The following is a 24728-nucleotide window of genomic DNA, read 5'->3' on the forward strand; positions in this document are numbered from 1 at the left end:
AGGTCCCACGTCCAGCAAAAAAAAAAAAAAAAAGAAAAAAAAATATTCTTAGTCAAATACTGGTAGATATGCTAGGTGGGACCTCCATCACAGCTTGGCCTCAATCCTTAACCCACTGAGGAGTGAGAGTGCTTTGGCCAGACCTGCCTTCAGTTCTGACCCAGCAGCCTTATTGGGTTTGGGGATCATCCAACCTGATCAGTTCCAGTACTAGAGACCCAGGAATGTCAATTTGCTGGCCAACACCTACTCCCTAGGACTTCCACATTAGAAGCTCATTGCACTTTGATATGCCTTGGGGCAAGGACAGAAAACATCTTGCTTCTAGTCACAGATCACCCCCTGGGGAAGTTTACTTTCTAATGAGTGAGATCAGCTTGGCTTAAAGATCTGTACCCCACTCATCTCCACCCTACCAACCTCAGGCCTGGTAGAGGAAAGCTTAGGGAAATTACTATTTCCCAACTTTACTAGCAGCAAGGAACTTGCAACTCACCCAGTAGTATCTTTTCCTTAGAGCTTTCTAATAGTTGCTAAATTCCCATAGGTCCTGTTTCTGAATAAAAAGGGGCTTACAGGTTATTGGTGGCCATGCAGGAATGCCTGGCACAGACAACCTACCTGAAGCCTCACTGCAAGAAGAGTGAAAGATTCTGGCAAAAAGAACCCTTGACTGATGTGGCCTCCTGTGAAAACAGAAGTGTTCGACCTCTTCCTGGCCATTGTAGGTTCTAAGCAATTGAGATTTCCATCTTACTCATGTAAAGTAACCATACCCAATAGGCTAGCTCCATGCATCCCTTTTGTCCTTACAACTCCCCCTGGGCCTCAGATAGCTTTGAATGCTGGAAAAGTGAGTATGAGAATGGGTCATTGGGCCATGTCTCCCCTTCTCTCCTTCACTTGGAAGGACAGAATCAAGCAGTTCTTGATACACTATGGGGCTGGTCAGCTTTTCACTCCCTCAAAGAGCTAGACTCACTTCTGTCCTTAATGTTGCCAGATGCCTTGAGAAACTACCCTGGCAACCAAGATCTTGCACTCATCCTGTGAGTTCTGCTTCACTGTAAGCACAGGGATCGGGGTTCCTGCTACAGTTTCTGGAGAATGTGACTGCAATCCCTCTGATGGGGCATGAGACAAGAACCTATCATTGTGTGAAGGAGAAGTAGATGTGTAATGGCCAGTATTCATAACTGCCTTTTGTGGTTCCATTCCCAAAGAGGAATGTGTAATGGGTGGCAGGTATAGCCAGTCCTGTGTCAGAATGAAGGAGGAAGAGGCCCTGCTACCTCAGTGCCCAGACAAGCCTTGAACGTCAATCCTGTCAGTACTCCAAACATCAAATTGGTACTAGGAAAATTGTAATATCTAGTTTCAGTTTTCTTTCTCTTCAAACTGCTTTTTTGCTACTGGCATGCTATTGAGAGATTGCTAACTTTAAAACTGGGCCAGGGAAAATAAAAAATATTGGCATTTGTCATACTCCTCTTCAAAATAGAAGAAATACCATGAATTTGAAACTCCTCTTGAGCACCAGTCCTATATTGCTAAGATTAAATCCTGCTGGCCACCTTTATATTTCAAATACATTGAAAGAATAAAAGGGATTCTTAAGAAGAATAAGGACTAAGAGTATAAAATGTATACTTCTTTATTTATATAAATAAGGCTTTCATATAATTATATTTAAAAGAAATCTGTATTTTTACATTCACCACCAGTGAGTTTCTGACAGGAAAGGCTGTGCATAATGATACACAGCAAGGATCCCACTCCAGGACAACAGGAGCACAGGAAAGCACCATTAATTTGAGAAGTAGGCAGGCTCTGACACTCCTGTTGCACTGCTAGCAATGGGAAGTCTTAAACTAGTTCCTCCACCAAGTCTTCTTCAAATTCCCCCTGTTCATCAGCAGTGTCATCTTGGCACTGCTGGTACTCGGACACCAGGTCATTGATATTGCTCTCAGCTTCAGTGAACTCCATCTCATCTATGCCCTCACCTATGTACCAGTGCAAGAATGCATTGCACTGGAACATGCCACTGAACTGCTCTGAGATGCACTTGAAGGGATCCTAGATGGCTATGTTTTTGCCGATGAAGGTGGCCGACATCGTGAGTCCATGTGGGGGTGGGGTGGGGGGGAAGGGAAGGGGGGATGTCACACACAGCCGTCTTCACATTGTTGGGGATCCAGTCTCCAACGTAGCTGCTGTTCTTGTTCTGCACGTTGAGCATCTGTTCATCCACCTCTTCATGGACATTCAGCCTCGGAAGATGGCAGCCGCTGTCAGGTAGCAGCCATGGCGGAGATCACAGGTGACCATCAAGTTCTTAGGGTCAAATATCTGCTGGGTGAAGCTCGCGCACCGAGAGAGCATGGTACTGCTGGCTGGCACGGCTGGCCAGGGGCACAAAGCCAGGCATGAAGAAGTGCAGGCGGGAAAGAGCACCATATTCAAGGCCAGCTTGTGCAGGTCTGCATTCAGCTGGCCAGGGTAGCACAGGCAGATGGTAACCCCGCTGTTGGTGCCTGACACCAGGTGGTTCAGGTCGCCATAGTTGGGCGTGGGCAGCTTCAAGTTACAGAAGCAGATGTTGTACAGGGCCTTGTTGTCGATGCAGAAAGTTTTATCTGCATTTTCCACCAGCTGGTGGACAGAGAAGATCGCGTTGTAGGGTTCCAGCACTGTGTTTGACACCTTCGGGGAGGGCATGACACTGAAGGTGTTCATGGTGTGGTTTGGGTACCCCTCTTGAATATTGTTGAGAATCAGGGTGCCCATGCTTGACCCGGTGCCACCTCCCAAAGAGTGGGCCAGCTAGAAACCCTGTAGACAGTCACACCTTTCTGACTTCCGCCTCACCACATCCAGTACCGGCTCCACCAGCTCAGCTTCCTCTGTGTAGTAGCCCTTGGTCCAGTTATTGGTTGCCCCACTCTGGCCTATCAGACACAAGCCATGATGGGACACACACTCCAAGAATATTTACTGTGCCATTTGCATTTTGAAGACAACAGGACTCTTCTGAGCCAACCTTTGCTTTTAATTTAGATAACTTTGGTGAAATAAAGGAAATGTTTTCATTGTATCTGGGACCCTACAAATCACCCAGGTTCTAAAGAAATAAAGACAATGTGGAGGAAGATACATTTTAACCCAAATCAACTACTTGTAGAAATGAACAGAGCCTGCCTCAATACTGGAAATGTAATTAGTTTCACAGGAGGGACAGGAGCACATTGTGATCATAGGAAAGCTAAGCTGCAAGCACTTGTCTGCACCTTGCTCACACATAGCTATGCTTTGATTTCTGGTGTCCTGAAGTAGTTCTCTGTTATTGCCTGGCCTTTGAAATGACCAGCAGTGCTGAAACCTTGTTGGAGGCTTTCCCTGATTGCTGATCTTTCCCTTCAGAGGCTTCTTTGTCATGGGGGGCTTGCAGAGTTGCACTGATCTGAGCTGTCTGAGTGGCCAGGGGCATGACTCCAGTGGACTGGAATAGGTGGGTTAGGTGAGGACAATATCTAGGTGTATAAAGGCTCAGCCCAGCACTGGAGTGCCTGGATGTTAGGACCCATAGACCATGATGACATACCAAATATGAAGTTGTCTGGCCTGAAGCTCTGGCCAAATGGTCCTGATCTCACTGAGTCTAAGGTTCCAGGCTCTAGGTCCACCATGATGGCCCGAGGAACATATTTTTTGCCTGTGGAGACAAGAGTTGACGTAGGCCTATAATTGACAAGAAACTTAGGGGCAGAGCTTATGATTCTGAGTGACTCTCAGCATTCATTACAGAAATTACAGCATTTGAGACATGGAAACAGAAAAGATTGGTTCAGCCATTGAGGGATTTTTTGAAGAGGAGATTAGCAGTGGTTCTCTCACTTCAGCCCTCCCTTCTTTTCAGGCCTCCTGGTCACTTCCGCCTTTTGCACACCATCCCAACCCTGCCAATCCTCCAGGGCTAGTCAGTCTTTACTGATGCAGTCAATATAAGCTAGCTTATGTGGATTCAGAACAGACAGAAGAAAGTAGAAATGCATTTGGAAGGTGGATGGAAAATGCCTCTCAACTGTGACTACCCTTTTTGCCCCTTGGCCAATGAGACAGTCATGAGACAATCAAATTGCTTCAGCTTTCTTGTCATCAAGAGGTGATTCAAACTTATCCATTCTCTTTCTTGACACTGTCTCTCAAATTACAGAGGAACAATATGGTAATCTTGCTTCACAAAAGAAAAATGGAAAAGACAACATTGAAGGAAAAGCTCATTGCTTCATGATGAGTGTTGGGCTGTTAAGAGCCAGTTGTCATTGTTGGAGTTTTTTAAAGTTACTCACCCATAAATCCTTACAGGTGTCTTCCTTGCCAAGGTAATTCAAGTCATTGATTGATATTAGCCTTTAAAACTTCCATGGAGATGTTGAATATTTTTGTGATTACCATCTTGTGAGATGAAATCCATTTCTGACTTAGTAAGGAATGGACTTGAGAATTCTGATAATTCTCTTAGAACTTCAATTCTGAAGGAAGCTAAATAAATCTTGATAGGATAAGAACAAATATATGTGAACTAATCCTTCCTCTTCATCCCTTTTCCTTCCCTAGTACTGTTAATTGGGCCACTGGCTCCTCTTCTCCAGTTCCAAATGCCTCAGGCCTTAACCCATTCCTTCTCCACCTCCTCACATTTTTCTCGTCTCCATTCCTGCCAGTTTTCATCTTCAGGTTCACCTTTAATTCACCTGCTATTGTCTCTGCACATTCCAACACTGTAGATTCCACCAAATGTGGCTTGTCAAGGGAAATAATTATACACTATTTTCTTCTCATATACTTGTACTGTACTCTATAGTAAATCCACTGGCTACATAGCATGTACCTGTTATTAAGTATGATGTCATGTAGAGACACTTGAATGTGTGTGGCAGATTATTTGTAGGTTCTATACAAATACTATTTTATATAAAGAACTTGAGTGTGTGAAGATGTTGTTATTGGTGGGGGTCCTCGAGCCCATTCCATGAGGATACTGAGGGGTGATTGAATTTTAACTAATGGTGTTGTTTTCATACTTCTTTAAATGAACTTATGAAATTATTAAAAGACTATTTTTTCAGCCCTTTGTTTACGGATCAAATCTATAATCCTAGCTAATCAGGAGGCTGAGATCTGAGGATCATGGTTCAGTGTTGTCTCAGAAGGGAAGGAATGTACTTGGAACTCTTATTTCCAATTAACCACACACACGCACACACACACACACACACACACACACACACACACACACACACACACACACACACACACGCACCACAACACAACACAAAGCTAGAAGAGAAGCTCTATCAATTGAGCCACTAGTAGACTTCCATGTGAACAGTGACCTCATGGAGCCTCACAGGTGTCTGCTGCACCAGACATCCATTAAAATGGCTAAAGGATGCAGATATCTCATACAAGCTGTGTGACATCTCTGATTGGGTCTGGGATGGATATGGCCACAGACTGTCCTATGACCTTGAGAGTCAAATAGCTCTCTCCTACAGACAATTAAACCCTGTACAAAGCAACCCAGTAAGTACCTTCCCTTAGGACCCCTCCTGTCTAGCAAGACATTTGATATTCTCTTCTTCAATAAATCATTGCTGTTTTATTCTTCCCTCTGCATCCATGAACTCATTCTTTGAGATCATAGAGACAAAAGATGTGATTCAGTTATTAGGTTTTCAGTATCAACATGATGGCCTGCTTCAAAACAGAACTTTTTTTTTTAATTAATTGTATTTTATTTTATTTGAGAACATACTGTACAGAGGGGCTAAAATTACATGGGCAGGATAATGCATACATTTCTTACCAAGCATTGCAGCCTCCTCCTTTGTTTACCCTTCACTTCCCTTCCCCGCCTCCCCCCTCCCTCCACCCAATTTTACCCCCCTCCCCCCACCCAATTATATCCCCCTCCCCCGCCACACCGACATTGTAAAGCTGGTTTTGACATGACATTTTGTGCTTCTCATTGTTGCAACAGGTCCACCTGAATCCTTAAACGACTTGTTTGTCCCCATCTCCTCCACATGTTATACTGACATCAAATATAGTGAAAGCGGGGGTTACACTGTGGGGGAGGGACATACAAAGCAACAAAGAAATAATCTTATAAAAGCTTTAGAAACACATGCATGAAAGAAACGAAACATTAAAATACATATTTAAGGGTTCATTTTCCTAACATCACATTATCTGACCTTTTCCGCTTGACTCATACCTATAATAGATATTGCAAATAAGGGAAACCATGGGACCTATGCTTCTTTGGGCCTGGCTTACTTCACTTAATATAATTTTTTCCAAACCTTTCCATTTCCTAACAAATGGGGAAATGTCATTCTTTCTGATGGAGGCATAGAATTCCATTGTGTATATATACCACATTTTCTTGATCCATTCATCTACTGAGGGGCATCTGGGTTGGTTCCATGTCTTAGCTATGGTAAATAATGCTGCAATAAACATAGTTGTGCTGGTAGCTTTAGTGTGGTCTTGTTTGTAAACATTTGGGTAAATGCCCAAAAGTGGGATTGCTGGATCATAGGGGAGATCTATGTGAAGTCTTTTGAGGAACATCCATACTGCTTTCCAAAGTGGTTGAACAAGTTTACATTCCCACCAACAATGAAGTAAGGTTCCTTTCTGTCCACATCCCCTCCAGCATCTGTTGTTGTTAGAGTTCTTGATTTTTGCTGTTCTAACTGGAGTGAGGTGATATCTCAATGTTGTTTTGATTTGCATTTCTTTTATGGCTAGGGATGTTGAACATTTCTTCATGTGTCTATTGGCCATCCTTCTTTCTTCTTCAGAGAAGCTTCTCTTTAAGTCTTTCGCCCACTTATTTATTGGGCAGTTGTTTCTTTGAGGATTTGTTGTTGGGGGATTTAATTTTTTGAGTTCCAAGTATATTTTAGATATGAGACCCTTTTCCGTTGTATGGCTAGTAAAGATCTTCTCCCAATCCGTGGGCTTTCTATTGATCTTGCCAGCTATGTCATTTGCCCTGCAGAAGCTCTGCAACCTTATGCAATCCCATTTGTCCAACCTTTCTTTGATTTGTTGTGCTTCCGGGTCTCTATTCAGAAAATTTCGGCCTGAGCCAAGGAGACCTAGGGTTTCTCCTATTCCATCCTGTAATGTTTTCAGAATATCTGCTTTGACTTCAAGGTCTTTGATCCATTTGGAGTTGATTCTGGTGCAGGGTGATATATAAGGATCTAGCTTTAGTTTTCTACATGTAGTTAACCAATTTTGCCAGCACCATTTACTGAAGAGGGTGTCTTTCTTCCATTCCATTGTTTTAGCTTCCTTATCGAAGATTAGATGGCTATAGGTCTGTAGGTTCATTTCTGGGTTTTCAATTCCATTCCATTGGTCCTGAGGTCTGTTCTTATGCCAATACCAAGCTGTTTTGATTACTATGGCTTTATAGTAGAGTTTGAAATTTGGTATTGATATTCCTCCAGCAGTGTTCTTTCCATTGAGGAGCGTTTTTGCTATTCGGGGTCTTTTATTGTTCCATATGAATTTTTGGATTGCCTCCTCTATTTCCTTGAAGAATGAGGGTGGAATTTTGATAGGTATCGCGTTGAATTTGTAGATAGCCTTGGGAAGTATTGCCATTTTCACGATTTTGATCTTGCCAATCCAGGAGCATGGGAGGTTTTGCCATTTTTTAAGTTCTGTGTTGATTTCCTTTTTCAAGATTTTAAAGTTTTCATCATAGAGGTCCTTCACCTCTTTGGTTAAGTTAATTCTTAGGTATTTTATTTTTTGTGGGGCTATTACAAATGGAGTTGCTTTCCTAATTTCAGCCACACTTTTCTCATTGTTGGCATATAGAAAAGCCATTGATTTTTGGGGGTTAATTTTATAACCTGCTACTTTGCCAAAGTTTTGAATCAGCTTGAGTAATTTGGGAGTGGAGTCTATGGGATTCTTTAAATACAAGATCATGTCATCTGCAAAGAGGGAGAGTTTTATTTCTTCTTTCCCTATTTGGATCCCCTTTATGTCTGCATCTTGTCTTATTGCTGTAGCTAGGCATTCTAATACTACATTGAAGAGAAGTGGAGAGAGTGGACATCCTTGCCTTGTTCCTGAGTTAAGAGGAAATGGCTTTAGTTTTTCACCATTGAGTATAATGCTGGCTGTAGGTTTGTCATATACAGCCTTTATTGTATTGAGGAATGTTCCATGGATTCCAAACTTTTCCAGAACCTTCATCATAAAGGGGTGTTGGATCTTGTCAAATGCTTTTTCTGCATCTATTGAGATAACCATGTGGTTCTTATACTTGCTCCTATTGATGTGATGAATAATATTAATTGATTTGCGTATATTGAACCAGCTTTGCATCCCTGAAATGAATCCTGTTTGATCATGGTGTATGATTTTTTGGATGAATTGTTGAAGTCGATTGGCCAAAATTTTGTTGAGAAGTTTTGCATCAATGTTCATCAAAGAAATGGGTCTGTAGTTCTCTTTCTTTGATGAGTCCCTGCCTGGTTTTGGGATGAGGGTTATGATGGCTTCATAGAATGTGTTCGGTAGTGAGCTTTCTCTTTCAATTTCATTGAACAGTTGGAGGAGTATTGGTGTGAGCTCTGCTTTGAAGGCCATGTAAAATTCCGCTGTAAAACCATCTGGTCCTGGACTTTTCTTAGCTGGGAGGTCTCTTATTGCTGTTTCTATTTCAATGCTTGATATGGGCCTGTTAAGCTGGTTTAACTCATCTTGGTTTAGTTTTGGCATGTCAATATTTGCTAGGAAAAGGTCCATTTCTGTCAAGTTCTCAAACTTATTAGCATAAAGTTTTGAGAAGTATTCCCTTATAATGTTCTGAATCTTGGTTGTTTCCGTGGTGATGTTTCCATTCTCATCTCTGAGTTTATTAATTTGGGTGTGTTCTCTCCTTTTTCTGATAAGGTTTGCTAAGGGTCTGTCAATTTTGTTAAGTTTTTCGAAGAACCAACTCTTTGTTTTGTTGATTCTTTCTATAGTTTTTTTGGATTCTAATTCATTTAATTCTGATTTAATTTTGATTATTTCTTTCCGTCTACTGGATTGGGGTTTATCTTGCTGCTCTTTTTCAAGTAGGTTTAGATGTGTCATTAAATTGCTAGTTTCCGATGTCTCAAATTTGTTGATGTAGGAGCTCAGAGCTATAAACTTACCTCTGAGTACTGCCTTTGCTGTGTCCCAGAGGAGCAGGTAATTTGTGTGTTCATTTTTGTTGAATAGCATGAACATTTGAATTTCCTTTCTAATCTCTTCCATGACCCACTCATGATTCAGCAGTGTGTTGTTCAGCCTCCATGTGATACCGGACTTTCTTTGGTGGCTTTTGGTGTTGAGTTCTAATTTTATTCCCTTGTGGTCAGAGAGAATGCAAGGTATAATTTCAATGTTTCTGAATTTAGACAAGTTTGCTTTGTGGCCTAAAATGTGATCTATTTTAGAAAACGTTCCATGGGCTGCTGAGAAGAACGTGTATTCTGATGCTGCTGGGTGAAATGTTTGGTAAATGTCTGTTAAGTCTTGTTGATCTATGCAGCTGTTTAGATCTGCGGTTTCTCTGTTGAGTTTTTGCCGAGTTGATCTATCTAGTGGGGAGAGTGGTGTGTTAAAATCCCCAACAATTAATGTCTTTGGATCTATATGGCATTTGAGGGAAAGTAGTGTTTCTTGGATAAATTTGGGTGCTCCATTGTTTGGCGAATAGATATTTAGAATTGTAATATCCTCCTGAAGGAGAGATCCTTTAATTAGTATGTAGCGACCTTCTTTATCTCTTCTCACGAATTTTAATTTGAAGTCTATTTTATCTGATATTAGGATTGCAACTCCCGCCTGTTTATGAGGGCGATTTGCTTGGTAGATTTTGTTCCAGCCTTTAACCTTGAAAATATGTTTGTTTTTATGGGCAAGATGTGACTCCTGCAGGCAGCAGATAGAAGGGTCTTGTTTTTTAATCCAATTAGACAGACTATGTCGCTTAATTGGAGAGTTCAGTCCGTTAACGTTAAGAGATAGGACTGAGAGGTATTTGGGAGTTCCTGCCATGTTATCCACCTTCTTGGGGGCTGTGAAAGCTGGGTTCTTCCTAAGGTTCTTGGATTCTCAGTTTAGGTGCAGTTTTTTGGCCTTTGTTGCGTTCTTGTTGGTTTTCTATGTGTAGGACGTCTTTAAGAATCTTTTGTAGGGCTGGTTTGGTGGAGATGTATTGTTTCAATTTTTCTTTGCTATGGAAGGTTTTTATTTGGCCTTCAGTTATGAAGGAGAGTTTAGCTGGGTACAGTATTCTTGGTTGATAGTTGTTTGTTTTTAGGGCATGGCATATGTCATTCCAGGCTCTTCTTGCTTTGATTGTCTCTGCTGAGAAATCTGAGGTGATTCTAATTGGTTGCCCTTTATAGGTGATTAACCTTTTCTCCTTGACAGCTGTAAGGATCTTTTCCTTGGTCTGGGTTGATCCTGTTTGGATGATAATGTGACGGTGGGATGTCCTATTCTGGTCTCGTCTATTTGGGGTTCTAAAAGCTTCTTGTATCTGAATAGGCCTATCTTTTTGTATGTTTGGGAAGTTCTCTGCTAGGATCCTGTTAAACAAATTTCCTAGACCATTAACTTCTGTTTCTAGGTGCTCCTCTACACCCATTATCCTTAGATTGGGCCTTCTGATGGTGTCTTCCAGGTGTTGGATAGATCTATCATATTTCTTGGACTTGTCTTGGATGGTTGTATGTTCTTTCTCTATAATATCTAGGCTGTCTTCCATCCCTGAGATTTGATCTTCTGCATGGTCTAACCTGCTGTCAAGACTCTCTACTTTGTTTTTGATCTCTTTTCCTTCTAATTGGTCAGCTTTGATGGCTTCAAGTTCTTTGTTGAAGCTCTGTTTTAGGTCTTGTATGAATTTCTTTACTTCCTTAATTTGGTGTTCAGTGTTTGTTCTCAAATCACTTAGTTGATTGGTTATGGTTTCTTTGGACTCCCATTCCTTCTGTTGGGTTCCATTCAGCATTCCCTTTGTGGTCTCCCTGACTTCCTTCAGCTCTTTGTTAATGGATTCCATGAATGCCTTTAGTGATCTTTGTGTATTCTCTACTTGGTCTCTTAATTCGTGAATTACTCTTTGATTAGTTTCCTCCCTTCTGTGGGATTCCTGCAGTTCTCTTTGAGTGTTCTCTGCCTGCTCACGCCATTCCTCCCTTTCTCTATGAGTATTCTCAAGTTGTTAACGCAAATCCTGTATCAGTTTTTGAGAAGCTTCCTCACGCTTATGATATTCCTGTATAAACTTCTGGGATGCCTCCTCTCTCTCCCTATCACGCTCATACAGAGTCCTTTGTACATTGTCAAACTTCTCATTTATCATGTTTGCTATTAGTGTTTGTAGAGCTGTTTGGGAACTCTCATCTGGATTATTCTTTATCTGTTCTAATCCCTGATTATCAAGGTTGGGAATTGAGATACCCGAATTTGCCATTTTTCTTGTGTTTTTCCGGCTTACTCGGCCCATTTGAGATGAAGATTGCACCACAGTTTTGTGCTAGAACACTATCTTAAGGCAACCATCAACCAAAGTTTGCATTTGTACCGTCAATAGTCTACAGATACAATCTAGTTCAACAGATAGATCTATTCAACATCAAACGACTATATGTTAAAGGACTTGGAACCGCAGAAAAGATTTAGGAAAACCACAAATTATTATGATTAGGGAGAGATGTGGGTAAAAAATGGGAATAGATTGGTGTGGGGAGGCACAGGGAGAGTTAACTATGTCCTAATCACAATGCAGGAAATGGGTTGTGTAGGATGCAAGTAGAGAGAGAGAGAAAAAGAAGAGATGGAAAGGGGAATAAAGAGAGACCAGAAAAAGAATACAAACGTAAAAATTAATGTTATTATAGAGGTTAAAAGACCGTCTATTTAGAGAGGAATGTGAATATGTTCAGAGAAGGGGAGGGACATAGAGGAGATGTGAAAATCTTTAAGGATGCGAAAGGGAGAAGAAAAGATCAGAAGTTCAGTAGAGCTAGATAAAAAACAAAAAGATAATTAAGAAAGAAAGAAAAAGAGAAAGAAGACAAGAAAAGAAAGGAAAACTCTCATTCACGTATTCCTAAAATAAAAATTATAAGATGAGAAAAAAAAAGTTACTGGAAAACAATTATTTTTTCAGAAGAGGCAAAAATTAAAGATTAATAAAAGTTTTAGAAGGGAAAAAATTACATATATATATATATATATATATATATATATATATGGTAACAAAAAACAAAAAACAAGCAAAAAAAAGAAAAGAAGAAGAAGAAGAAGAAGAAAAAAAGAAAAGAAAGAAAAAAAAGTCTTTTGATTTTTTTTTTTGGGGGGGGAGGAGTGGGAAGAATCCTGTATCTCCCTTTTGTCTGCAACCAGTCTCTTGTTGGAGTCTCTGGTCAGCTTGAGGTCCTGTGGCTTGATTGGTTTCTTAAGTCGGTTGTTTGGAAGAGGCAGAAAAATGCTCTGCTTTACCCAAGATTTTGAGATCCCCCTCCCAAGTTAGTTTTCTGGGAGGGTGGTCTGCTTTGAGAGTCACAAAAGAGGGGGATGTGGTGATGAGGCTAGGTTCTGGGTAGAGTTGAGGCCTTTCAACAAACAGTAGCTTTTCCCTGGGGCTATTTTGTGATAAAGCTCACAGCGCCCAGCCTGGAGCCATTCTCAGGGTTTCTGTTTTTCAATTGATTGTGGTGGCTGCTAGAGGGAGGGACAGCCTCTGGCTCTGGTTACCCAGTGAGGCAAGGCACTCCGATGGCTGGCGCCTGAGCTGGGTGACTTTTCCCTGGATGGAGCTGAGTCTGGCAGGTCACTTCGCCGTTAAGTTCTTGTGACCTGCTAAATGACTCATTTTATTCCAAGGCCTGAGCTGGAGCTAGCAGCTCCTCCGAGCTTTGTCGGTATCCAAGATGGAGATCACCGGTGCTGGGGGGGGAGGGGTGGCCTTCCCTCCTCTGCTCCCTGAGGAGTGAGGACCAAGGGCTTGTACTCACGCCGAGTCTTGGATCCTGGGTCGTCTCTGGTCTGCAAACAGCAGGATGAAGATGTTCGCTCCTTGTCGGTTCTTGTTTGTGTTGAGTAGAATCCGCTCATCCGCTGCGTCTGGCTCCTTCGTCCCCGACTCTCTGTGTCTCAGCTATGACTCCGCGGCGGTGGTCGCCGCCGCGACTCCGCCGCCGGAGCGGCAGCTGATGCGTTTCCTTGGCTTCCCCTCTCTTGTCTAACTCTCTGTCCTGTGATGGCACACTTGGTGTGATTCTCTGGCTTAGGACTGTTCACTGGAATTCTAAAACTACTTTCTATGCGAGAGCTTGTTCAGATTCCAGCTTCTCCTCCGCCATCTTCAAAACAGAACTTTTATCTGCTTCCTGGGCACCAAAGCTGGTGGATCCTGAATGCTTTTATCTTGAGCCCTTTTTGTGTTGCCACCAAACCTGTGCTAGAGTATCATCAGTGCCCAAGGGACACACCGGGAATGCGTTTGTTCCAATCACACATGGTATACCTAGGTGTTGAGTCTGCAAACATGATGGGTACTCACAGATGTGTGACTTAGTGATGTCAGCCACTCAGCACAAGGTTTCCCTGGACCAGAGTCTCATCCCCATGCATTGGGTGGATGATAGGTGAAACCTTTGTTTCTCATACACAGATTATATCCTGGTTGTTCCTAGCAAATGAATTCCATAGACCCCAGGGGAAGCAAGCTGAATCCTTCTTTTAGTCATTTCTTCCCTAACACTGACACATCTGCTCCTTGAAGACACCATGGCCACATACCTCTCAGTAGAGGCTTTCCAAGACCCTACTCCATCATGTCACCCACCCACTTCAGATCTTTTAGCAGCCACTTTCCTCTAATAAACACTTCCCTCACGTCCAGCCTCCCCTATGAAAGTCTTCACTGTTGGGTTTTTATCCTAATGTAGAGGTCACATGCTTAACTATCAAGGTCATGGTTATTTGATATCTTTGGGGTCTACACACAGGACTGCTCAGGGCAATATTGATCCAATGTCTATGGCTCTGTTCACAAGACTGCTCAGTGCCATGGTGATGGGATGTATAGTGTCTGCATATGGGACTGCTCAGTACTATAGTGAATGATGCAGAATATCCATAGAAGGGCACCATTTTCCCATTGAGATTTTCAGCTTTCATTACTTGTGTATAGCTGGTATTCCACACAGCACTCTAAAATCTATGGGAATTTAGGAGAGAGCCTCTTTATCATGAGTTAGCAGAGAATGGAATAAAATAGAATACTCAGCTGTAGTGGTGGTGGCTTTAGCTGGTATTTCTTGATACTCAGCAGACTAAGATCTGAGGATCTAAGTTCAAGGCCAGTCCAGGCAAGAAAATTCATTGAGATTCTTATCCCTAATTAACCACCAAAAATCCCAAAGTACAACTATGACTGAAGTGGTAGAGCACTAATCTTCAGCAAAAAAAATCCAAATCAATGTTTATGCATTAATTTAAGCCTTAGGACCAACACACACACACACACACACACACACACACACACACACACACACACACACACAACCATTTGTCCAGCACTGGTGGCTCACACACCTGTAATCCTAGCTATTTAGGACGCTGAGGTCTGAACTTCAGAGTTTCAATCCAGCCTAGGCAGAAAAGTTTGAGACTTATCTCCAATTAACCACCAGAAAACCAGAAGTGGTCCTGTGGCTCAAAGTGCAAAAGCACTAGCCTTGAGGGACAGTGTCTAGGTCCTGAGTTCAAGCCTTTCGACTGACAAGAAAAATAAAATGTAACACCTGGATCAGGTCCTTTGTCTCCTTTGTTTGAGGAAAGAGTCTACAGACAAAAAGGAAGAGGTAAGACAGCATAACTTTATTGAAGGAAAAGACCATCAGAACCCTTGCTAGACAGGAGAGGCCCATGGGAGGGAAGGCACTAGTTGGTGTGGGTTATGTAGGTATTAATGAGGTGTCTTTAGGAATGAACTATATGTCTCTCATGACCATTGGACAGTCTGCAGGTCATATCACTCCCCAGGCCTAGTCAGAAGCTCCACAAAGCCAACCCAAGATCTTTATGCATTCTTTAGTCCTTCTGAGTAAGTTATAATTTTGGTACATACCTCTGGGGTATAGTCACCTCATCACAGTGTTCATTGTTCCAGGGGCGATGGGCCATGATATGATGTCAAGGAGCCTGCACACAGGACTGCTCAAGGCCAAAGTAAAAGAGAACTTCTGTGGGAGAGAGACTTTGCCTCCATTGCACAGACATGCACTTTTTATGCTCTGATAACTCTGGGCGGTTTTTCCATGTTTTCTCATTTTTTTCTCCAATGCTTTAGATGGAAACCAGGACATCAAGGCAAGCACTTTCCCATTGCACTTATATTTCTTTCCTTGGATTTGTTTTTAAATGAGCAGTAGATTTCATCTTTGTGTATAGGAAAATAGTTATCAAATATCTCCATTTTAAAGCTTTCAGCTGATGAAGTAGCACAGTATTTTTTATAATCTAAAATAGAAATATTCTGCCTTGGATATGTCCAGAGGCCTCAGACATAAAAAGGCTTGGGATAACTGCTGTGCAATTGGAAAGGCCAGGCTGAAGCCTTTTCCTTTTGCCCCAGCTTGCTGTTGCACCAGTGCTCCTTTCACCAGAAATGCTCATTTTCTCCATTTCTGCTCCTTGACACTTAGCTAGAGGAGTCAGCTCCAGCCCTCTGAGAACTCTCTATGGGGGTGCGGAGTGGGGATTCCAGTATGGGAGAGGGCTTCTCTTCCCCCTCCATCTTTTGTGCTGGTCTTGGGCTTGATCTCAGGGACTGGCTCAGTCAGTTTTTCTGTTTGTGTATTTTTTCTTGCTTGTTTGATTTTTAGTCAAGGGTAGAACTTAGGCAACAGTTTCACTTCCAGATATTTGGGCTCCTAATTAGTGATGAGTCTCATGAACTTCCCTACACAGGCTGGCTTTGAACCTCATTCCTCAGATGTTTGCCTCATGAATAACGTGGATTATAAGCATGAGTCACAATCACCTGGCAGAGAGAGGGGTCTTCTTTCAGACATACCAACTACACAGTGACAAAGATCAAGAGGGGTAGCCTCTTTGTTTCAGCTGACCCCATCTTTTTCCATCACATCCAGCGTCAGCCCTGTACCAGCTATGGAGAAGAGCTTGGTGCTTCTTCAGGCCTGATCTGAATTAATTCATTGATCATACTAATAATAAATAAAATATTTCATGAGTATGTTTGTCTTCTCACCAACAGGAACGGATCTAGAAATCAAGAATCATTTATACCTTAGCTTTCCAACTCCAGAATGTAGAAAATTACTCACGTTGCATATGCCTTTCTTTACTAAGTGAATTAGATCAGAACAGCCTTCACATGTGCTTCTCACCCAGTGGAGATGATAACAAGGTAGCAAGATGTTGGGCAGTCTTGTATAGAAATTGGGCAAGGACCATAAAAACAAACACATTTTGACTTTGAAAGGCTGGAACAAAATCTACAAAGCAACGGTCCCCATAAACAGGCAGGAGTAGCAATACTAATATCAGATAAAATAGACTTCAAATTAAAATTAGTTAGAAGAGATAAAGAAGGTCGCTACATACTAATGAAGGGATCTCTCCTTCAGGAGGATAGTACAATTGTAAATAGTTATTCGCCAAACAACGGAACACCCAAATTTATCTGAGAAACACTCCTTTCTCTCAAATCTCATATAGATCTAAAAACATTAATTGTTGGGGACTTTAACACACCACTATCGCCACTAGATAGATCAACTCAGCAAAAACTCAACATAGAAACCACAGACCTAAACAGCTGCATAGATCAACTAGATTTAACAGACATCTACTGAATATTTCACCTAGCAGCATCAGAATACACGTTTTTCTCAGCAGCACATGGAACATTTTCCAAAATAAACCACATTTTAGGTCACAAAGCAAATTTGTCCAAATTCAGAAACATTGAAGTTATACCTTGCATTCTCTGAGACCACAAAGGAATAAAATTAGAACTCAACACCAAAAGCCACCAAAGAAAGTCCTGTAACATATGGAGGCTGAACAACACACTGTTGAACCACCAGTGGGTCATGGAAGAGATTAGAAACAAAATTCAATTGTTCATGATATTCAAAAAAAATGAGCACACAAACTACCAGCTTCTCTGGGACACAGCAAAGACAGTACTCAGAGGCAAGTTTATAGATCTGAGTTCCTACATCAACAAATTGGAGAGAGCTGAAACCAACAATTTAATGAGACAGCTGAGCCTCCTTGAAAAAGAGCAGCAAGAAAAACCCAATCCAGTAGATGGAAAGAGATAAAGAAAGTTAAATCAGAAATAAATGAATTAGAATCCAAAAAAATCATAGAAAGAATCAACAAAAGAAAGAGTTGGTTCTTCAAAAACATTAACAAAATTGAGAGACCCTTAGCAAATCTTATCAGAAAAAGAAGAGAACACACCTAAATAAATAAACTCAGAGATGAGAATGGTAACATCACCACCGAAACAACCAAGATTCAGAATATTATAAGGGAATATTTCTCAAAACTTTATGCTTATAAGTTTGAGAACTTGCCAAAAATGGACCTTTTCCTAGCAAATATCGACATGCAGAGACTAAACCAAGATGAGTTAAACCATCTTAACAGGCCCATATCAAGAATTGAAATAGTAATAGCAATCAGAGACCTCCTTTCTGCTGTTTTACAGCGGAATTCTACAAGGCCTTCAAAGCAGAAATCACACGAGTACTCATTCAACACTTCAATGAAATTAAAGAGAAAGTTTACTACCGAATTCATTCTATGAAGCTATAATAACCATCTTCCCAAATCCAGGCAGGAACTCATCAAAGAAAGAACTATAGACCCATATCTTTGATGAACACTGATGCCAAACTTCTCAACAAAATTTTGGCAAATCAGCTTCAACAATTCATCCAAAAACATCATACAGCACAATCAAACAGGATTCATTTCAGGGATGCAGTGCTGGATCAATATACGCAAATCAATAAACATAATTCATCACATCAACAAGGGTAAGGACAAGAACCACATGATTATCTCAATAGATGCAGAAAAAACATTTGACAAGATCCACCACCCCTTTTGAAGGTTCTGGAAAAATTAGGAATCCATGGAACATTCCTCAATACAATAAAGGCTGTATATGACAAACCTACAGCCAGTATTATACTCAATTGTGAAAAACTAAAGCCATTTACTCTAAACTCAGGAAAGAAACAAGGATGCTCACTCTCTCCTCTACTCTTCAATCTAGTATTAGAATGTTAGTTACAGCAATAAGACAAGACCCAAACATAAAGTGGATCCAAATAGGGAAAATGAAGTAAAACTCTCCCTCTTTGAAGATGAGGTGATCTTGTATTTTAAGAATTCCATGGACTCTGCTCCCAAATTACTCATGGTGATTAAAAACTTTGGCAAAGTAGCAAGGTATAAAATTAATCCCCCAATATCAATGGCTTTTCTATATGCCAACAAGGGGAAAAGTGAGGCTAAAATCAGGAAAACATCTCCATTCAGAATAGCCCTACAAAAAATAAAATAACTAGGAATTAACTTAACCAAACAAGTGAAGGACCTCTATGATGAAAACTTTAAAAACCTGAAAATGGAAATCGAAACAGAACTTAGAAAGTGACAAAAAACTCCCATGCTCCTGGATTGGAAAGATCAACATGGTGAAAATGGCAATACTTCCCAAGGCTATCTACCAATTCAATGCGATATCTATCAACATTCCAACCTCATTCTTCAAGGAAATAGAAGAGGCAATCTAAAAATTCATATGGAACAATAAAAGACCCAGAATAACAAAAACGATCCTTAACAGAAAGAACACTGCTGGAGGAATATCAATACCAAATTTCAAACTCTACTATAAAGCCATAGTAATCAAAACAGCTTGGTATTGGCACAAGAACAGACCTCAGGACCAATGGAATAGAATTGAAAACCCAGAAATGAACCTACAGACCTATAGCCATCTAATCTTTGATAAGGGAGCTAAAAAAAATAGAATGAAAGAAAGACAGCCTCTTCAGTAAATGGTGCTGGCAAAAATGGTTAACTAGTTGTAGAAAATTAAGCTAGATTGTTATCTATCTCCCTGCACCAGAATCAACTCCAAATGGATCAAATATCTCAGAGTCAAAGCAGACACTCTGAAAACTTTACAGGATGGAGTAGGAGAAACCGTAGGTCTCCTTGGCACAGGCCAAAATTTTCTTAATTGATACCCAGAAACACAAGAAATCAAAGAAAAGTTGGACAAATAGGATTGAAGGAAAGTGCATAGCTTCTGTATGGCAAAGGACATAGTTCGCAAGATTAATAGAAAGCCCACGGATTGGGAGAAGATCTTCACTATCCTTACAACAGACAAGGGTCTTATATCTGAAATATACCTGGAACTCAATAAATTAAATCCCCCAACAACAAATCTTCAAAGAAACAACTCCCCAATTAATAAGTGGGCTAAAGACGTAAAGGGAAAATTCTCTGAATAGGAAAGAAGAATGGCCAATAGACACATGCTCAACCTCTCTAGCCATAAAAGTAATGCAAACCAAAAAATATTGATATACCACCTCACACCAGTTAGAATGTCTATAATCAAGAAGTCTAATTACAACAGATGCTGGAGGGGATGTGGACAGAAGGGAACCTTACTACATTGTTGGTGGGAGTGTAAACTTGTTCAACAACTTTGGAAAGCAGTCTGGAGGTTGCTCAAAATACTCCACATAGAGCTGCAATCCCACTTTTGGGCATTTACCCAAATGTTCACAATCAACAACACCCTAAAGCTCCCAGCACAACTGTTTACCGCAGCATTATTTACCATTGCTAAGATACGGAACCAACCCAGATGCCCCTTGGTAGATGAATGGATCAAGAAAATGTGGTATATATACACAATAGAATTCTATGCCTCCATCAGAAAGAATGGAATTGCCCCATTTGTTAGGAATTGGAAAGACATGGAAAAAAAATATATTAAGTGAAGTAAGCCAGGCCCAAAGAATCATAGGTCCCATGGTTTCCCTTATTTGCAATAACTAGTATATGTCTGAGTCAACCAGAAAAGTTCAGATAAGTTGATGTTAGGGGAATGAACCCCAAGGTACGTATTCAGATGTTTTTTTGTTTTTTTTTCCTTTCATGCAATTGTTTCTATCATATTTACAAGATTATTTCTATGTTGCTTTGTATGTCCCTCCACCACAGTATAACCCATACTTTCACTGTTTTTGATGTTGGGATAATTTGTGGAGGAGAAGTGAAAAAACAAATCGTTTAACTAGGGATACAGGTGGACCCATTGCACCAATGAGATGTACAAGTTGTTATGTCGAAAAACGAACTTAACAACTTGGGGGAGGATCGGTTGGGGGGAGGGGAGGAGTATGGGAAGGGATGGGAAGGGGAAAGGAGGAGTCAACAATGCTTGATAAGGAATGTACTCGTTATCTTGCCCATGTAATTGTAACTCCTCTGTATGGAATTCTCATAGTAAAAAAAGTAAAAAATAAAATAAAAAGATGTTGGAAAGGGTGGCTCGTCTGAAATCTAAGCTATTCAGGAGGACAAGATCTGAGGTTTGAGGTTTGAAGCCAGCCATAGCCAAAAACTGACACTTTTGTCTCCAGTTAATCAACAAAAAACCTCAAGTGTATCTCATGTGACAGAGCCCTAGCCTTGAGCACAAAAGTGAAGAGAGAGTATAAGGCCAAAAATTCAAGCCCTAGGGCCATCACACACATATACACGCACACACACACACTCACACACTCACAGAGTGGGAGAAGCTACGTGGACTAAATGAACAATTGGGACTCTGCCAGTGGTTTTTTGTTTTGTTTGTTTGCTTTTGTTGGTCATGGGGCTTGAAGTCTGACGCTAGGCACTGTCCCTCAGGTCTTCAGCTCAAGGCAAATGCTCTACCACTTGAGCCATAGAGCCACTTCTGGTTTTCTGGTGGTTTATTGGAGAAAAGATTCTCACGGACCGGGCACCAGTGGCTCATGCCTGTAAACCCATGGTTTCCCTTATTTGCAATATCTAGTATATGTATGAGTCAAGCTGAAAAGGTCAGATAATGTGATGTTAGAAAAATGAACCCTTAGATATGTATTTTAATGTTTTTTCTTTCATGCATGTGTTTCTAACGCATTTATAAGATTATTTCTTTGTTGCTTTCTATGTCCCTCCCCCACAATATAACCCCCGCTATCACTATATTTGATGTCAGTATAACTTGTGGAGGAGATGGGGGAAAAAAGTCGTTTAAGGATTCAGGTGGACCTGTTGCAACAATGAGAAGTGCAAGTTGTCATGTCAAAAACGAGCTTTACAACGTCGTGGGGGGGGAAGGATTGAGTGGGGGGAGAGGGGGGAGGCTGGGAAGGGATGTGAAAGGTAAACAAAGGAGGAGGCTGCAATGCTTGGTAAGAAATGTATGCATTATCCTGCCCATGTAATTGTAACCCCTCTGTACAGTATGTTCACAAATAAAATAAAAAAAAAAGCGTCTCACGGACCGGGCACCGGTGGCTCATGCTTGTAATCCTAGCTACTCAGGATGCTGAGATCTGTGGAACGCGGTTCAAAGCCAGCCCAGGCAGGAAAGTCTGTGAGACTCTTATCTCCAATAAACCACTAGAAAACCAGAAGTGGTGCTGTGGCTTAAGCAGTAGAGTGCTCACCTTGAGCTGAAGAGCTGAGGGATAGCGCCCAGGCCCAGAGTTCAAGTCCCATGACGGAACAACAACAACAAAAAAGAGTCTCATGGACTTTTCTGCCTAGGCTGGTTTTGAACCATGATCCTCAGATTCAGCCTCTTGAGTAGTTAAGATTGCAGCCATGAACGACTGGCACCCAGCTATGCCAGTGTTTTTAATGATCTCCTTCCCTCATGAGTTCTGCTTGAGAATGTGGCTTCTGCCTTTGGACAGTGGCCACCGGTAGCGCTAGCTCTGGTCAAATCCAGGCAGGAATTTCTGAAGCTTCTCTGACCCTGTGTACCCAGGCACCCTCACCACCAGCCCTCGCTGCCAACAGGAATTAGTAATGAACAATCACATGACCAGATGAAGTGCAGAAAATTCCATGCTTAATGATCTTTTACTCTAAATAGCATTTTTAAAAGAAACGTTTGGTAACACAATGAAGAGACAAAGGTCAAGGGGGGAACCAATACAACAACAATATAAACAAAACAATATGTTGGAAATGATCTGTACAACTTGGGGCTGGGTGATGGGGGTAGAGAAAGCAGGAGAAAATTGAGGGATGGGGTAACAAGTTTGTCAAGAAATGTATTTATTACCTTATGTAACACTAAACTGTACATCATCTTGACAATAAAAATAAATAAATAAAAATGTATAAATAAAAGGAAAATTTCAGCATAGCAGACTGGGAGTGAAAAGTCACGTTTATGAAAGCACAGTCAAACAAGAATAGTTTCTTAGGTTAGTGAAGGAAAAGATGATGTCATATTCATTTTTATATTACTCAGCCTCAGAAGACAATGAGCACATATTTAAACATACATTTTATGCGAGGCACTATTGTCTCATGGATACAATTCTAGCTACTCAGGAAGCTGACATCTGAGGACCAACGTTCAAAGTCAGCATAGGCTGACAAGTTTTCAAGACTGTTATCTCCAATTAATTAGCAAAAATAATGATACTAGAGGCATAACTATATGGCATAGCACCAGCCACAAGCCAAAACAAAATAAAACAAAGAACCCCAGTAAGAATGAGAGATCCATTTTTCAAGACCTAATAGTGGGACACACGCACACACACACACACACACACACACACACACACACACACAGGTAAGCAGGATGCTAGCACTGTATGCCAGAGATTAACTTGTAGGTATGCTAGAAACTACTTCTCAGGAGATCTCTCCCAACCCTGAGCAAAGGACAGGCTCTCTGAGAAGATCCTCTCTTCCCCTGGCAAGTCCCACATATGCACAGCCCTCTGTCCTCCAATTAAATCACTTTGTTTTGTGTTTGCTGTTATGTGGTCTTGAACTCAGGACCTTTTACTGTGATGTAGCTTATTCACCTTTTCAGTGCTTACTTGGAAATAAGAGTCTCATAAACTTTCTTCCTAACACTGGCTTTCAATCTCTTATCTTTAGATCTCAGACTTAGTACCTAGGGTTACAGGCGGGAGAAATGAGTGCATGACCTCTAAACTATTTTTAAGCCTTAAATTTCTTTTTTGTGCATTCATGGTCCCCCCTCTTCTTTTCAATGGCAGTATCTGTGGTTTTCTGACTCATTTCCTTTGGCATTCAGTGATATCAGTAACCAGATCTCTGATGGTGGGACAAATCTCATTGTTTGATAGACATACAAGGAAAAAGTTGGGGCTTGAAATTTTTCCCCAGGTAACAGGAGATTAAAAACTTGGTGAGGATAGGAGTAGAGAGGTGGTCGTTAGGATTCTAAGGTGTATTAGTTAATATTGTTTAAATAGAAATTAGGATATACTTACATAATTTTTCCAATTTTTAATGCTACTCATTAAAATCATATTCATTATGGTTCGGACCTGGAATGTCTCCAAAAAGGATAGTCATCCATTGTAGCGATTAATGTTCAGAGATGCAGCTTCAGTGAAGTAATTGCATTTGAGTGCTCTGTCCTCATCAGTAAGTAAATCCATTGTTAAGTTCCTAATTTGATAGACTTTTGGAAGCGATGGAATCTTTGAAGGTTAAAAGACCTAGTTGAAAGACCTGGGGTTTTAAATGTGATATCCTTTCCTGGCCTGTTCCTCTCATTTATCCTCGTGCTCTGTTTGCTTCCTATTTGGTCCATGAGCTGAGTAGCTTTTTCTTAACACATGCTTCCACCACAATGTGGCAGACTCTCTGGAATCTTCCCAGATTCATCAAAGGACAAAGCTGCCCTTGAGTGTGTTTACCACAATGATAAAAATAGGTAAATCTGTCATTTTTGGAGGTTAATTGCTTTTAATTAGAACAGTGATTCTCAGAGTATGGCTCAAACCTACATCATCAGCACTGAGGAATTGTCAGAACTGTCCGGTTTTTTGTCTTTTAATATTTTTTGGTAGTTCTGAGGTTTGAATGAAGGGTTTTACACATTGTAGGTAGTCACTCTAGCAATTTGAGCCATGCCTTTTAAACTTTAGTTATTTTTCCTATAAGGTTCTATGTTTACAACCCCAAGGCAAGCCTCAAACCATTATCGTGTCATCTAGCTTTCTGAGTTATTGGATTTACAGGTGGGTTTGATCCTGAGATAGGATCTTGATAATATTTTTTATGAGTTGGCCTTGCTTCCTAAGTAGCTGAGATTATTGGCTAATGCAAACCCAAATTATTGGCTGTCCTTTTCCTTTGCCCCAGATAAGCTAATTAGAGAAGAAGGGTAAGAGTGAGCCTATCCAAATGATTTTGGGGAAATGTAGATTAAATGTAGATTGGATTTGCAGGAACTGTGTTGAGGACTGCTTTAGTAGAAATTTAAAAAAATATTCTAAGGATGATAAAGGCTGATTTTTGAAGAGATATGA

General features: G+C 40.9%; 1 pseudogene; it reads right to left on the reverse strand.

The window, feature by feature from the left end:
* Nucleotides 1–1866: 1866 nt before the first annotated feature.
* LOC138812960 (tubulin beta-2 chain-like) lies at nt 1867–6225 on the reverse strand (annotated as a pseudogene).
* Between the last annotated feature and the right edge of the window lie 18503 nt (nt 6226–24728).

The sequence above is a fragment of the Dipodomys merriami genome, unplaced genomic scaffold (genome assembly GCF_024711535.1).
Source record: "Dipodomys merriami isolate MVZ:Mamm:240054 unplaced genomic scaffold, mDipMer1.0.p SCAF_571, whole genome shotgun sequence".
NCBI lineage: Eukaryota > Metazoa > Chordata > Mammalia > Rodentia > Heteromyidae > Dipodomys > Dipodomys merriami.